At 39.9% G+C, this 17,698-nt stretch overlaps 1 long non-coding RNA gene across 1 annotated transcript; it reads right to left on the bottom strand.

The window, feature by feature from the left end:
* Nucleotides 1–1,861: 1,861 nt before the first annotated feature.
* On the bottom strand, nucleotides 1,862–14,341 carry LOC125964783 (uncharacterized). The gene is made up of 5 exons (XR_007478059.1): nucleotides 11,785–14,341; nucleotides 11,463–11,542; nucleotides 10,968–11,040; nucleotides 2,680–2,819; nucleotides 1,862–2,237 (listed from the first exon to the last, which is right to left on the bottom strand). It is a non-coding gene; the product is annotated as an uncharacterized LOC125964783 (long non-coding RNA).
* Nucleotides 14,342–17,698: the final 3,357 nt, after the last annotated feature.

Raw genomic sequence — 17,698 nt, 5'->3', positions numbered from 1 at the left:
TAATTCCACAAGCCTACCACCAGCTAAAAGGGAGACAAGGAAATTGGCATTTCAATGGAGCACATCACTGTCCTCCAACTCTCACCCCCCAAAAAGTCATACTTCTGCTATTAAAGAGAATAAACACTGGGTAAGAAAATAAAGCTGTAAGCCACAAAGAAATTACAATCAGAGACTCTCCAGCTGCCCAAATGTGAAATCAACATAGCAAAAGACAAAATCTCTACTTTAAAAACTCAGCTGCATGGGCTTCCCTGGTGGCGCAGTGGTTGAGAGTCCGCCTGCCAATGCAGGGGACACGGGTTCGTGCCCCGGTCCAGGAAGATCCCACATGCCGCGGAGCGGCTGGGCCCGTGAGCCATGGCCACTGAGCCTGCACGTCCGGAGCCTGTGCTCCGCAATGGGAGAGGCCGCGGCGGTGAGAGGCCCGCGTACGGCCAAAAAAAAAAAAACACCTCAGCTGCAATTTGAACTTATACCTGCTCTGTAGGCAGATTCCTCCTAAGGGGAAAAGTTCTTGTATGTTTAAGAGAAGCACAGTATGTTTAACTGATTAAAAAAAAAAAGTTACCTCTAAACATAGACTAAATAGGACACCTTCAATCAAAGTCTTTATATGCATATCAAATAAAAGGAATAATTATTCATTTTGAATATCTGGGAGACAGGTTTTAGGACAGAGAAAACTGGATGGAAGGAAGGTCCTCAGCACAGAGAACCTCAAGCCAGCTGCATGCTGAGGAAAAGAAGCCCAGTGATATAGCCTCTGTGATGGACACAGGTGAAGAACCTTTAGAAAGGGATGCCTCATTCAACAGTGCTTGTTCTAGAAGGAGACTGGCAATTAGGGTAACAAGAATTTGGTGTCAGTGGGAATTCAAAGCAACATACAACCATGGAAACACAAATGCTCAGAGTATTTGGAATGTTTGAGAAGAATGTAGCGTCCCCATAATATAACACATGATATAGGAGTTCAAGCCATTCTATTAAGTTATTAAAGCAAAGTGGAGCCTCAGAGTTCAGGAGGAACTTGGAGGCCTCCAGCTGAGCAATATATGATGTACCTGAAAAGCACCTTTTAGCTTGAACTACACCAGCCACGTGAATCCAAGCAGCCATAGAACTGTTTTGTGCCTCATTTCTCTTTATATGAAAGGATAATAATCAACTCTCCTTTAGAGGTTTGTTATAGAGAAAATGAGTTTCATTGGCCACACTGAAAGTTACCGAGTTAGATGGTGATCTGAGTAAAAATGGAATCTGTACACAAAAATGCAATTACCCCAGAGTAAACAAATCAACATTCTCAGCAAAAGCTCAGCTGTGACACAGGATTATAAATGTTCAATTAATGATCACAAGCGTAAATGTTGATTTTTAAATAGAAAAGATTGAAATAGTTTGACAAAATGTTACAAATCCAAAATCAAACAGGTGGGAACAGAGTTGTTTGCCCAGCTATGAACCAACATTAAAGGATATTTCGGTTCTTTGGTCCCACCAAAATTTAAGCTGGAGATGAAAATCACTGAACTGTTTTGTAAGTTCTAACAGTTCACCCATTTGTTTCTGGTGAAAGGGAAGACCACTGGATCATTGTCAGAAGAATTAGGTTAGGATCACATGTCCAGTGCACCCCAGATGTCCCTTGACCTCCACTAGCCTTCTGGCCCTTATCTGTAAAATGGGAACATTGGTCTTTCACTGACAGAGTTATTGTCAGGAGTAAATGAGACAGTGTATGTCAGAGTGTCCAGCGTAAGACAGTAATATAGTCAAGGCTCAATGCATGTGTTTTCTAATATACTTTCTATTGGAGTCATGTTATTTTGGTTAAGCAGTTTAGTTTTTACTTGGATATACCCAGGCATTGAATCAGTACTCAATCATCTTTTTGATAGTTTTTAGGAAAATTATGTTATTCAAGAAAAAAAAATCCATGGAGTTTTTAGACCCTTTGCTTTGCAATATCTAATGATAGTGAATATTTAACTGTCATGTTCAATACAGTCTGGAAAATTTCTTGGTAGAAAGTGTATCACCTCATTAAGCAAGCCAATCTATCACCAACATTTGATCCCAACAAAGAGATAAGCAAAAATAGAGTGGTGGAGTTTCTTACCTTCTTCCCAATATATATTGTTCTCAAATTCTGGAAACACTGGCAGCCCCTGGTTTTCCTCAGGGAATCACAAAGCTGTCCTCAGGCTCAGGCTGCCTTTCTCAGCTCATCACTAGACCAGAAGAGGTGAAATGAGATATTAAAGACCCCTTTACTTTCTCCCTAGAGCAAGTCTAATAAAGCAGGGAGCTCCCCATACTTTCTGCACCAGTGACAAAGGCATCCCTGAAACAAGGCTTTTCCACAACCACCTCAAAGCCAATGGAACCACCAAACATCCAAAGGCTCCAAAGAAAACCCTTCCCCAAGCTAAGGTCATGGTTTCTTTGATGTTCCTGGATTCAGACCGTGTACGTTCCTAGTCCGAACTGTTCCCTCCTCTGAACTCTTCCCTCCTCCAAATTTTGAAATCATTTCTTTAGGAGGAAGGAAAAAATGTGTCACGTTTTCCAGGTCTTTTCTGGACAGTAACGAGTTCATCTCTGCCACCACTGTCCAGCGCGTGCCCCTTCCTCAGGTCAGGACCACGGCTCCCTTAGTGACTGATGACTTACATACAGCTTCCCAGAGCAGGTGGAATGTCGGTGACACACATGGCAATGGAGGTCCTGGCGAGGAGGTGGGGAAGCGCGCTCCCAGGGACCATGCTCTCCCAGGTGGGCTACTGGCGTGTCTACGACCTCCAGCTTCAGGGCTGCAAACAAGAAAACAAAGTGGGAGAGGAGGCTGCAAAGGCTTCCACCATGCTCTGTATTCTTGGGTCAAAAATAAAAAATCAAGATCAGAGACTAATGGCTATTTCAAATTTATACCGTCTTTAGAAGAAGAGACGTAATTCTTTGGTAATGGCAGATTAATCGCAGAAATTAAAGAGGTAGAAAAAAACCAAAAGCCATCTAATTTCAGCTTCTCATCCCAATTACTCTTCAAAGTTAGCAGGGTTTGACCCATCTCATTTTAAATTATTCCAGCACCTCACCTCATCACTTTTTTTTTTTTTTTGAAACTGTTTCTCACTTTAACATCCTCACCTGCAGCACAATTTCTAATCTAGAGCCTAAAAATTTTCCTTTGCTTGGTGTCAGGCCGTTACTCTTATTTATACCTCATTGTCTTTGTTCACACCAGGTGATTATAAAGTAAAACTTCAGGAGATGGCCAGCAGGTCGCCACCTGATGACTGGAGACGGGGTGGGGGGGGGGAGACAGAGCTCTGAGCCAGCGGCACACTATTTTCCTTATGAAGTAGACAATAATACTTGAAGCACTGCATCTGTCTCATTCCATTCCTACTCAAAATTTCCAAATGCTCTCGGTCATCCCCAGAATAAAGTTCAATCTGCTCTGCTTGGGATTCGAGGCATATTGCAAACTTGTTCCTAGTTCATGTTTCTAGCTGCGACTTCCACTATTTAATTATAAACAAGTAACAGACCAATCTCTTGAATTTCTTTCAAATAGTCTTTGTGGACTTTTGTTGTTGTTTAAGAATGTGCTTTTTCTGATTATAATGTTTCCTCCGTTTTAAACATGCACAGTGAATGACAAACAAAAAAAAAGAAAAAAGAAGGAAGGAAGGGAGGGAGGAAGGAAGGGAAGAAGAAACGATAAGAAAAGGAAGGAAGGAAGGAAGAAAGGGTGTCAAGGACACAAACTGCCAATTATCAGTGAGACAGAAATGCTTAGCATGGCTGTTAGTGGAAGAAATGTAAATTTTATCTCCAATAACATGCTAATTATTAAACTATCATATTCGTTAAAAATTTTTAAAGAATGTTATTTCATAAGTATATACAATTTCTTAGCTAACACCTTATTAATAAGTAATTTGCTTATTTTAAGTTTTTCCCATTGTGCTTTTTCTCTCATCTCCCTGAGGTACCTTTCTATAACAGGAAAGTCTGAAAGCAGCAACAGGTATGTGTGATGTGCCAAGCTGCCCTCCAGAATGTGTGAGCATCACCCCCACTCAGGGCTGGCTGCGAGCACAGTGGTGCATTATGTGCACTGCACAAAGTTTCCTGGCCAAAGAGAGTCTTGGGGGATAGGAGAGTGGGGAGGCCAAAATTCTGGCCATGCTTTACTCGCCAAGACCCATGCCCTATTACAAGTCTGGTCTCTTTTCGTCTTTGTTGTTTTCATTCATAGCAACACTGAAACTCCCATCTTCTCCAAGGTCTCTGTATCAGTACTGGCTTCTGGGGTTGCATCATCAGAAGTGGAATCTCAGTTCTCATTGACACAACCTCTTATTCTCTTAATATAGTGAATAATGTTTATATCAGGAAACTAGTATGAAATTATTTTTGCATTGTAATTCAATTATATATTTTTCTTATACACAGCCTATTGTCCCAACATCATACATTGAATCATGTATTATTTTTAGAAAACTGTCTTTTACCACGCTGGATTTTATCCATATATGGTTTGATTGAATATCACTGTTATAATGTTTTATTATCCATTAATGACAACCCCACATCATTTTTCTTCTTTTAAAGAAGTTTTAGCCATTTTTACACATTATTCACATTATTTTTACTGATACATTTTGGAGTAGTTCAGTTGGAATATTTATTGCAATTATATTTATATTTACACTTAATTTTAGAAGAAATAAAATACTGTATTCTGTTTGCCTTCCAGGAAAAAATATTTCCTCTCATTAAATTCTATTTTTATGACCCCCGGTGATATCTCATACTTTTTTCATATAAGTCCTGCACATTTCTTGGTAAGATTACTTATGGGCCTTTTAAAATATTTTCTGTTTATTACTAGGATCCGTTTTTTTAAATTATATTTTCTAAGAGGTTATTGCTGGCATATAGGAAAGTTATTGATTTTTAAATAATTTTCAACCAGGTTACTCACATATATATTTTTAACTATGTCAATTTTTCTGGTGCTTGCCTTGGATTTTCTGAACATACAGTTATATACTCTACAAGCATTATCCACAGAGTGCAAATGCCTAGCTGCACTGGGGTGGGCAGAGCTATTACACATCCAGAAACTCAAATGCTGATCTTCCCTCACACACTTCACCTCCAACTTCTCTTCCCAAAGGCTAAATAACACAGCAGTTTTAGTGCAAAAACAAAACAGAACTCATGTCTGATGGCACACCTGTAATTCAGATTCACAGTAAGAACAGGTCTGGCTTAATGTAACTGTTGATAAAAACCACTGACAAATAACTCGAGCTTCCACAGTCTGCTCAGGGCCACTTACACTCTGTGTAAACAAAGGAGTGAGCTTCAGAACAGCAAGTCGATGAGGTGTTCACGTCCTCAGCAGTATTCTGAAAGCACCTTCATCAAGCATAGGGTTATAACAACTGTTACCACAATTCTGTTGATAACATCACGTCCTGCTCACCAGTCATCCTACGGCACCCAGTGTAGGAGGAACACAGGAGCAGATGCTGCGGTATGAGGCATGGGCAGAGGTGGCCCTGTCCAGGGTGCTGAACCGCACTCCCCGTCACACACTTCAGAACTCCCCAGAGAACATGAGCTACCTGACTGCGAGCTATGTTGATGCATTACTCATCAAATCTTAGTACCAGCTCTTCAGTTGATCTGCTAAGTGATTTTGTGTTTCTCTGTGATTTTCATTATGTATAAACTGTGAATTATATTGATGGCTCCACTGTATTTGTAAACAATATTTTTCAAATAAAAATGTTTACCTTGGCATAGTAAGAAATTCCCACTGCACTTATGTAAATTCTCATAGATCACTGCTCATGCCTCTGTTTGCAGACTGGACCACATCCTCATTTGTTTTCTAAGTACCTTTTAGATGGAGCTCTTCAAGGGCAGAGATGGGCTCTTTCGATTTTTTGCATAGTATTGGAAACATAATAGGTGATCTAGGATTTTTGAAGAGAAAAGCAAGGCAAGAGAACTCAAAGCAAAAGAAAATAAGGAAGCAACTGGCTAAAAGCTGGCCAGGTATACAGATTCAACAGGAAAAAGAAAAAAGATTTTATACCCTCATGCCCTCTTTTTTATCTTAACCATATTTACTTTGGGATATAAGAAATGAAAGAAAAGCATAGTTTCATGTGGTAATATTAAGCAGAGAATATAGCTAAAGCCTTTGGACAATTTCTCCCACTGATCAGCTTGTGTATTTTCAGTGAGCAGCGTGAGAGGCATGTAAACATCTGAGAGCAGGTGTCACCTGCTCTGTCACCTGTCATTGGTGTCACCTCCAATGACATGTGGAGGTCCTGAAAATGTGTTCTAATACAAAGTGTCTTTCAGTGACCTTGAAGGTGAGCATCCCTGTTTTTGAGTCAATCTTTCTCAGATAAATGACTCACTACAGCAGTAGGAACTTATGGGAATTTTAGGCTCCTGAACTGTCTTACCACTGATACCATAAACATCCAAATTTTAGCTGTAGAATTGGAAAAAAAAAAAAAAAAGGAAGAAACAACTTTGATAGGTCTGGAAATCATACCACCTGAGCTTACAAACAAGTTCACTCACAGGCTCATTTTATAGAAAGTACCACAAATGTGTTGCATCCCCAAGCCCAGCCTCTGGACCATGCTTGCTCTCACAGATGTACCTAACAGACAACATCTGAAGACGCAGATTGTGATTTGGGTTAAAAAAGAAAGAGATTTTATGACTAATCATGAATCCGGGTAAATTTTCTTTCTTCTTGCAGTAAAATCTCCACATCCTGGTCCTATTGGTCTGCTAGCTTTCCAGGCTCCTTGGGCATTTATTTTAGTTGTCTGAACACAGTATGTTGAGAGGACAGAACAGTCACTTAAAAGCGCACCAGGGAGACTGAATTTTCATCCAAATTTCTCTAGAGAATTACATTTGGTCTCCTTTCACTAGAGTACACATTGCCCTTCTTCAGAATCCACCGGTTTCTGTTTAAATGCCATCAGGTTTGCTACAGAACACTGGGGTTTTATGAAATTTCAATATCTGTCCATGAAATATTTTCGCACTATCTATAAAGAAGTCCTGGTAGAGAGATTTGGGATCTTAAATTAAATCAACTTCCCTTACATCTCTGTCTCCATTCTTGTGTGAATATGTCTCCTCAAGCCAAAAGCAGATGTTGCTTTACGGAAACATTTTGCATAAATATGTTATTTTCATCGAACAGTCAATAAATTCACTTCCTTATAGCAACGTTCCACCTCAGAATGATAAAACCCATCAACTCTCTGCCAACATAGTTTTCATAATAAGTACATGAATAGAAACCATCCGAGATTAAATTTAAGTCTCAGGTGATTGCTACATCACTTCCAAAGACTTGTGATATATGAATAAAGCAAAAGATATTTCAGCATCCAGAGAGCAGTCTTAACAAGGTCAGAATGCTTCATTGGTGAGTAAATCTGTATATTTTTTAGGCATAAATCTCAAGACACGATGTAAGCCTTTTAAGAACATTTCATATCAGTGTCATGTCCCCACTAAGGTAAACTGTCTACATTTTTTGTTTTCTCTTGTGTTTAGATAAAAACAAATACAGTAAGTCCCTTACATACGAATGAGTTCCATTCCAAGAGTGCGTTCATAAGTCCAATTTGTCAGTAAGACCAACAAAGTTAGCCTAGGTGCCCCACTGACACAGTCGGCTATATAGTATGTACTGTCACAGGTTTATAATACTCTTCACACAAAGAATACATACAAAACAAACAAACAAAAAATAAAGAAACCATTTAAAATCTTACAGTACAGTCCCTTGTAAAGTACAGTAGTCCAGTACAACAGCTGGCATCCAGGGGCTGGCATCGAGGGAACAGGCAAGAAGAGTTACTGACTGGAGGAGGGAGAGGAGGTGGGAGATGGTAGAGCTGAAGGATCGTCAGAAATAGGGGACGGAGGGCAAGCTGCAGTTTCACTCACGCCTGACGCTGATGGCGCAGGCTCTGGTTCCTTGCTGGATTCAATGCTATCTAACCTCTTGAAAAAATGATCCAGTGATGTCTGGGTAGTAGCTCTTTTTTTCTCATCATGCATGACATGGTAGCACTGGATTTCATTCTGAACGGCTGCTGCAACCTTCTTGTACCGTTCTACGTTCGGGTCCTGTACCTCAAAAACTAACAGTGCCTCCTCAGATAAAGAAAATCCCCTTGCCATTTCCTGCGTCGTGAATCTCTTTGGTTCTTCAGTTACTTCTTCTTCCACTTACTCCTAGACATCCTGGGCTTGAAATAAAGATACTGTACTCCTGTATTCTATACAGTACTGTACAGTAAAGTACATGAAGGCACAACCACTTGTAGAGGATGCACGCATGTGACAGTGTATGCCAGACACGTGAATTAACTTACGTGATTGGACACGTGGACACACGTTCACGTCTTTGAAAGTTCGCAACTTGAAGATTTGTATGTGGGGGACTTACTGTGATCCTAGAAATACCTGCATGAGGTCATCTCCTATAATGGGGGGAGGGTAGGAGATTGGGACTGACTCTCCTGCTAGAAACAAACTGAAATTGCTGGATGAAACACAAAAACATCCTCTTAAAGACATCAGTCAGCTAACAAGATGGTAAGGAATGACTAGCCAGATCTGAGGGGCAAGTTTGAATCCAGAGAAAAGGGGGCCACTGACCTTCCTTTCACCTGAAGCCTTTACCACTTGGAAACTTTGAATTTTGGTTGGAGGGGGCATATGGAAAGAGGGAAACAGGAATCAAATCCAGGGTCTGCTTGAGGTGGAGGGTCTAAGAGACTTTCCCCATATTCAGCTGAGACCACAGTGGCTACAGGCCCCCAGGGCAAATCTGACATTCACATCAACCAGATTTACATCATCTAAGAGGTCCAAAACACTCAAGACGTGAATTTAACTAGATTCCAGAAAGACTAGGTGTGGAACGTAAACAATGAAAATCTTTCTGAAAGCAGTGGTTTTCCAACTTGAGCACGCATCAGAATCACACAGAGGGTTGTTAAAACACATACTGCTGGTCCTCAACTCCAGACCTTCTGATTCAGTGGGTGCGGGATGAGGCCCAAGAATTTACATTTCTAACAAATTCTCAGGTGATGCTGATGTTGCTGGTCCAGGGGCCACACCTGTAGAACCACTGCTCTAGACGAACATACTTTTATCCTCGGCTTCAAATTATCTCCACAGAAAAGTTTGCAAGGATATGGAGGAGCATAGGATAAAAGATAAATAAGCACTCAAAGAAATAAATATGGGCTAAAATCAAAAGCAGAGCTGCAAGACTTCAAATGCTGGGATTATCAGTCACAGACCATAAAACTACTATGCTTACTTAACATCTACGACCGAAAGAAATAAGAGTCCAGCTTAAAACGTCTTTAGGAAATAAGAAACTGTAAATACTGATAGCACAGATTTGAAAAAAAAATTGCAAACAGATACGCTGGAAGTGAAAAAGAAAGTAAAGAGATGAGATTAACAACAGATTAGATGAAGCTGAAGGGAGAATTAGTGAGCTGGCAGAGAGGTCAGAAGGAAGAATCTAGGTCAGAAGTCAGGAAATTATAGTCCACAGGCAAATTCTGGCCCATTGCTTGTTTTTGTAAATGAAGTTTCATTGGAACACAGCCATGGTCATTTATTTACATATCGTCTATGGCTGCCAGGGCCTGAACTAGGATTATGAGAGAGTGAGATACCTAGGAGGCAAAATTTAAGAATGCATTCACTATCAGGCAAATGCCGCTTCTGCACTTGCCAGACTCTGCAAGTAAGTACTTTCTTAATTTAAACCCTTGGCCCTCTCTTGGCCTTGGGAGGAGGCATGAGAGGGTCTTTTGAGTGGTAAACATATGGAGCTGCTCATTTTTGCTGTAATAACTATAATTGTACAGTTTTCTGTATTTATTTCAATTTCCAAAAAAGTTTTTTGAGAAATGCTCCTCTGAATCAGGTTAAAGAAGAAATAACAATAAAAATTAGACCCATTTTAAACTCTAATTATGAAAAGACTACCTATCAAAGTAAGTTGGCTGAAGTTAAGACAATAATGCGTATATTGGCAGAGCAGATAAGACAGATATAAGCGTACGTGGGCATCTGTGTTAAAAAGCAGCACATCCGATGAGGCAGCCATTCTCCTCCTGAGTATAAGCCTTCAGGAAACCGTGTCCTTGTGCCCAAAGTTACATGTACAGGAATGTCTACGGCAGAATTATTATACTGTAGAGCTATAAAAATGACTGCATTACAGCGAAACGCAAAAAGTGTGCGACTGAATCTCACAAACATAATGTTGTACAAAATAAGCAAAGGGAAAATAATATACACCATATCATTCCGTCTATATAAAATTCAAAAGCTGGCAAAACTAAGTCTGAGTTAAGAAGTGACTCAAGGTAAGGGGAAAGGGTTACGATCCAGAAGGTATACAAAGTGATTTTCTGTTCTTACAATAGTTGATTTCTTAACATGAGTGAAGATCATACAGTATTTGCTCTTTAATTATTTATTAAACTATACATTTATTTTATGCACTTTTCTGCATATATGTCAAAATTTTAAAAAATGTTTAAAAAAAGAAAACCCACATATGGGGATTAATTGAATAAAAGAGCATTAAGATAATAGTTTTTCCATTTAACTACAGACTTTCCTAATATTTCTGAAGTTGCATGCTATTATGGCATCAAATCGTCTAACACTACACTGCTGACTGAGGTTCTTGAAACACCAGCTTCTGTGAACCTAAAGACTGTATACAGTGGTCTGCTGAATGGTTCATTTTAATAAACGTGGGGAAAAAAACACCTGCTACTATGGAAAATACAAAATGTACACAGAAGTAGACAGAACAGTATAATGACAATTTATGTATTACTCACCCAACTGGAGTATTTATCAACATTTTGCACACGCAGTTTTATCCACTCTCCTCTAATTCTTCTTCTGAATGTTCTAAAGGAAAACCCAGATATCATGTCATGCATCTGCAAATACATCATTATTTAATTTTAAAACATAAAAACAGCTTTTGATATCACCACCAGGGCACCATTATCACACCAAACATTCCAATAATTCTTTAATACCATCAATATATGTTTAATTGTACTTTTTATCTCAACCATAATTTTATAGTTGTTTTCTCTGAAGCAGGATCTATATAAGGTCTATACTTTGCATTTCATCATACTTCTTCACTCTTCTCTGCTCTTCAGCCCACTCCAATTTTTTTTAATGCCACTGATCTATTGTAGAAAATAGATCATTTGCATTGTAGAAGGTCCCATGTTCTGGGGTTGGCTGCTTCCTTGTAGTGTGGATAATCTTTTTCTTTATCTGCCTTTTACTTTCTTTTTAGAAGTATACAAACTTACCTTCCAATCTTGATACCATGCGCAGAAACCACGGCAGCAGCAGCCTCTGCTAGATTACACATGAAAACTCACTTCACACCCTAAGAGAAATAAAGATCACTTTCAAAAACATTCATTCAATTGACAATGGTCAGGTCCAAACCATCTATTTGGTGCCATAATAACTGCATTGCTACAGATCCAAATCTGGTTACAGAAAAGACTTCAGAATTAATGGACTTCTGCACTCATTATGTTTAGGATAATGAACTCTCTTCCAATTAACTGCTATTCCTAAACCCTAAATCAGTCTCTCCTGTGCACTCAGGAGAGTCCCACTTACAGCGTGAATCTCTTATTTTATAGAGCAGAGTTTCTCATTTGTGGACCATGTACTGTGTCTTCATTACATTCACAGGATACCAATTCTAGATAAAATGAGAAACAGGATTATTACAAGCTTTTAAATAATAAAATTAATAACCAGATTTCAGGTTAACAATATTAAAAATATTTTGTGTCAGTGAGATGGATGATATTATTTGAAAGTTTTCACCAACTTATTTGTACTAGGCTGAATAATGACTACCTGGGGATGCAAATCAGGTCCTGTATCTAGTGAATTACTTCATTTATTCTTTCTTTCTACCAAATCAGAAATTCTTAACTTACATTAAGACAACAAATACAAGTCACCTAAAATGAGTTTGAATGTTTTGTGTTTCTGCCTTATAGTTCTAGATATTTGGATCGAACATGAAATATATCCAAACTATGGGGAGATTTCATATTGAATATGATGCCCTGCGTGCCGAAAGATGCTAACTTGATTACTACATCGCATTCAAAAGCATTTGAATGACCCGGAAGGGGAAGAGTGGTAAATGTATTTATTTTAAACTCTCTTTTTTTGTATTTATTTATGGAAAACATTTCTTCGTGTTCTGTGGCACCATTTAAATTTGTTTTTAAAGTATATCACAGTGTGTCAATGATTTTCTTATCTGACAAGTGAAGAAGAAAAAGAACCATACTCTTGGCAATTGAGCTCTATGTACCAATTTAGACTTCTTAAGAAATCTGTTGTCTTATCATCAATATTAACATCATATTGTCACTAAAGTAATATATTCAGACTATTCAAGTCACTCTATGTATTTCTGAGATATGTCACAAAGCAAAAGTGCCTGAAATCAGAGAAATAGACCTTAATCTTTTATCGATGCCGTGAATCGTTAAAGGAATCTTACCCCTCATTTGAAAAGCTCCCAGGAGCACCCTCCCCCTTGACAACTAGCATACTTCAGAGGGAAAAAGTGAGTCTGGCTTTCACTTCTAGCCTGTATATTTGAATAGCAACCTGAAAAGTGAGACATTCAATGGCCACGATTACCGACACACAAGGTTTTCTCTTTACTTGAACACTAAATTCAGATTGGATATATTGCCAGTTACTGACTGAATATTTGACACTTAGATGCTTACTATTTTATCTGCATATCAAAACCCTACTTGTGACAAATATAGTGATTACTGCTTGTTACTGATACCAAACACGTTTATCCAATCGTAGTTAAAAAGATTATTGTGCATTTCCCCATATACTAACTGAAAATGGATCCACGTCAGGACAGCCCTCCACTCATCAAGCAACATATTGGCCATAAGCACAGGTGACGGCTCTTCCACAATGCACGTCATTGACACCTATCTGACTTTACCTCCCTCCACTGTCCCCTTGACACACGACGTTGCAACCAGACAAGTCTTCTTTCTTTGGCACAGAAAGGTCCCGCTTTTGCTTGCCATGGTACCTTTGCACGAGCTTGTCCCTTGATCCCCGTGGATTCTCTTATTTCATACGGCTGCTTCCTCTCATCATCTTTAGCTCAGTTAAAAGCCTCAGTAAAGTCTATCCTAACTTCTCAATCTGTATTACCGCACTCCCAGTCCCTTACCACCACATCCAGAAGGGATAGTAAAAAACTATTTAATGATCTCTAAAGCATGAGCACCAATCAGAAGGGATGCAAGCTGCAGACTACATGCATAGCCAGATGGGTGCATAGTTGCTGAATATACACCCTGACAACATTAAGCTCTCTAGTCTCTTCAGGGCATTTGTCACTTTCTGAAATGAATCTTGACTTGGCTGTTATGTGGTTCCTCCCAATGAGAATATAAGCTCTACAAGAGCAGAGCTTTCCTCACCACTGCGTCCCTAGTACCTAAAAGTTTGTCACACGTCACCAATCAACAGGTGTTAATAACAGGTGTTAAATATCGACCTTGATAAGTGCCTGACTTTGCTCTTTGAATGAAGCCTCTATAGTTTCCATTTCTTATGTGCCATTAGCAACAGCATTAGATTATCACAGATAGGAAAACCTTATTTTGTTGCCATTCTAGGAAAAACTCAATGAGTTTGCAAGCAGATTACTGAACTTTGCTTAAAATGAATGGTGCAAAAACACGAGTGGTGGGCTTCCCTGGTGGCGCAGTGGTTGAGAGTCCGCCTGCCGATGCAGGGGACACGGCTTCGTGCCCCGGTCCGGGAAGATCCCACGTGCCGCGCAGCGGCTGGGCCCGTGAGCCATGGCCGCTGAGCCTGCGCGTCCGGAGCCTGTGCTCCGCAACGGGAGAGGCCACAACAGTGAGAGGCCCGCGTACTGCAAAAAACAAAACAAAACAAAACAAAAAAACACGACTGGCTCCCTACCTTTGTTTGACAGCACCTGGCAGACTTGATTAGTTCTCACCAGTCCATGGACACTGCCCACTCCCACCAAGAACCACCAGGGGCCATGGACCACACGTTGATAAACACTTTTGCGGAGCAAAGTTTGACTTCAAGTCAATAAACATCCAAATTCCACTGGAGCCAAATTAGGGAATCTTCAACTAAATTTCATACTGTTTGTCTTATATGAAAGTAAAACCCAAGAAAATAGTAAGATAAAGTTTTTTAAAGTGGCATGGAAAAGACCATAAATATAATCAGAAGTTTCAGCAAAATTTCTAAAATTTTAATAATGATCATTATATTTTCCCTACACACAGGGACAGTAGTCACAGAATTTACTAAATGCTTTTAATGTACCAAACAGTCTTCTGAATTTTCTTCATCTGTGAAATAAGGATAATAGAACCTATTCTAGGGGTTGTTGTGAGGAATAATAAGATACACAGGAAGAGCTTAGCACACTGTTTGGCAAGGCAGTAGATGCTCAATAAATACTGTTATTAATAATGATTTCAGCAATTTTAAAAGACGGATATGAAGTACAAATCCTAACATCTCTAAGAGTTTGTGACCTTATTATTCCAGGAATGTCCTAAAAATCGTCATGCTCAGAAACTGGGTAAGAGAATGTCAACTGAAAAAAAAAAAAATGCACAGCCTAAAAGTTGAGAATTATGTTTTATTTGGCAGTCAAAACTGAGGACTTTAGCCCGGGACACAGCATCTCAGATAGCTCTGAAGGTCTGCTCCGAAGAGGTAAGGGGGGAGCGAGGATACACAGGAGTTTTTGCAACAAAGACCAAGTACTCTGAACGTCAAAAGATTACTGTTAATTAAAGAAAACCAGACATCTCAAGTTAAGGAATTTAGTGCTTTTCTACGTACGGGAAGATGCAAAAGTCTGGGCTCATTGAAATCATTCCTTTGATCTGCACCTCAGCTATCTGGGGCCACTGTCCAGTGCTTTCTCATCCTGAGTCCTTGCAGGGTGCACCGTTGTGGGGCTGCAGTGGCTGAGGGCTTGATGGCAGGCATCCTGTCTCCATCCTGAGTTCCCTCAGGGCTCACCGTCCAGGCAGCTGTAATGTGATGGCTTGATGGCGGCAACATCCTTTGTTTACTGATACGGCAGCAACACTTTTTTTTCATTGGTAAGAAGGAGATCCAGTGCTGTGTAATAAAGTACCAGTCCTCTCCATCTTTCAGTATCCCTTAAGTGAATAGCTTCAGGAGAACAAGTCAGTTAAAAAGTTTATAGTGACTGTGAAAACTCCTCTTCCAAGCTCATACCCCAAAATGCCAAAAAAACAATGAATATAATTATGAATATATATGACATCGCTACAGAGTTCAAGCTCACCCTGCTCACCGCATGACAGGCCAACGAACTGAAGACAGGGTGCTGAGGCAGGGAATGCGACTTTATTCGGAAAGCCGGCAGATGGAGAAGACAGCAGACTAGTGTCTCTGAAAAACCATCTTCTCTAGGTCTGGATGCCAGTTTCTTTTATAGAATCAGAGATGGAGAGGAGGTAAGGAAGTAAAGTAAAAGGGCCATCCGTCTTGCAAAACATCTCCTGGAATGACCAGCCTCGGTGAGGGGATGAATTAGTTTCTTTTTTCTAGCAGCCATTCACAGGTGGGCAGGGTTCCCTGCAGCAGGCCATTATGTATGATTATAATAACAAAAGCAACGAAAAGCAAAGGTTAAAGTCAAAGAAACAGATCCAACGTGGAGTCCGATTTAGCACTTCCCCGTTACAACATGAATATAATTATAGAATTATGACGCTGATGGGGATTCATCGTGCAACATCCTGCTTTTACAGATGAGGGACATGCATCTCAGAGGGTAAACTATCGGCCAAGAGTCCTGCAACTACATTCATTCAACCCAGTAATGTCTGTTGAGTGTTTACTCTGTACAAGGTAACCTACCTGCTATTACAAGGAATAAAACATTAAAAAACAAAAAACAAAACATAAAGGATAAATTCTGCCTCCAAGCAGTTCACAGTAATGGGAGAGGAGAAAACACAAGTATCAAAAAAAATGACAATAGAATACGTGATACAGACACTCACTGGTAGATCAAAAAAGAGATTGCTTCTGCCTTGATGCAAAACAGAAAAGGGATTATTCCTTTAAATAAGCTTGTAGATGAGCCTTGAAGGCTGTCTTGGCTTTCACCATGCTGGGATGAAAGGTGTGATGATCCTTCTAGGTGGAAGGATCAACAGAAGCAAAGGTAGCAGGGGAAAATTAAGGGCAAATTCCGGGGCCACAGAGCTGTCCAATGTGATTGGTGCCTTGGGTGGAAGAACGGTAAAAACTGGCTACAAGTCTGTAAATAAAGGTTTGGACTGCATGGTAGCCAGCCTTAAACATCCAACCAGAGGAGTTTAAACTTAATTCAGAAAGCTGAGAAGACACCACAGGCTCTTTGCCAGGAGAATGGCTTTATATAAACTGTGGTTTAGGAAGATCTGTAAATGCGGTGAGGAATGATTTCTATCAGGGAGAAACTAGAACTGGGGAGATGAGTTTATTTTGCTGTAATATAGATCAGAAATATATCGTTTACCTCGCATACTGACAGAGGCCATGGAGAGAGGAGTAAAGAAACAAGAAAACAGTAGCCGTAGAGTTGATTGTGTTTGGCAACATATTGCATTTAGGATTAACAGTCAAAGATAAAAGAACAGACTAGATGAGACCAATAGCAAAGAAAGAGTTCCTCGGGGAGAAAAGATGAATGGTTAGGTTTTTGGCCTTAAGGCTGATGTCCTGACAATGCATTCCATTCATTTAGGGAAGATAAACAAAACAGTGCGAGCTGGCAGAAGCAGATTGAGGACTTGGGGAAGAGACTGAAGTGAGAAAGCTAGATTTTGGAGTCCTCTACGGGGAGGTGATCAAGCTTTTGGAGTCGGTAATATCAGCGAAGGGTCAGCTGAAGGGAGAAGTAGCGACAGTAGAAGGTGAAGGCCTGGGGATTGTTTTCTTTAATCCCTTCTTATAGTAGAAAGAAGAGCTGTCAGATGAGCCATAAAGAGAGTCTGGAGAACAGGAAAGGAGCGACCACCCTGTTTTGCCGAAAGTTTTACCTTCGTTCTAGGTTCAAAGGATTCGTTAACAAAAAGACACCACTTGTCACACCAATAGACAATTTCAACTTAACTTTAATAGAAAATCATTAAAAAGAAAGAAATAGAAATGAAAAGGGAAAGAAAAGTAAAAGCACGTACATCACCAAATTGGGCCGACACCTATATCCAGACTGGAACAGCGCTGGGAACTCCCTCGAACAGCAATCTGGAGTCCCCAGTGGGAAAGGTCCCGGGCAGTGGGTCCACTCTGCGGGTGAGACTTCAAATTGCAGTTTAGGGGTGTCCCGCTTATAGTACCAGGCTGCAAACTGATATCATCAGTTTGTGTGCAAATATGCATCTCTGGGTTTCCTCAGCAATGCTCTTTATCTCATTTTGTGTATCATAAGAATTTCTAGACCCCC

Source organism: Orcinus orca, chromosome 6, assembly GCF_937001465.1.
Source record: "Orcinus orca chromosome 6, mOrcOrc1.1, whole genome shotgun sequence".
NCBI classification, from domain to species: domain Eukaryota; kingdom Metazoa; phylum Chordata; class Mammalia; order Artiodactyla; family Delphinidae; genus Orcinus; species Orcinus orca.
Note: the sequence above shows the minus strand (reverse complement) of the source record. Positions and strands in the feature narration are given on the sequence as shown.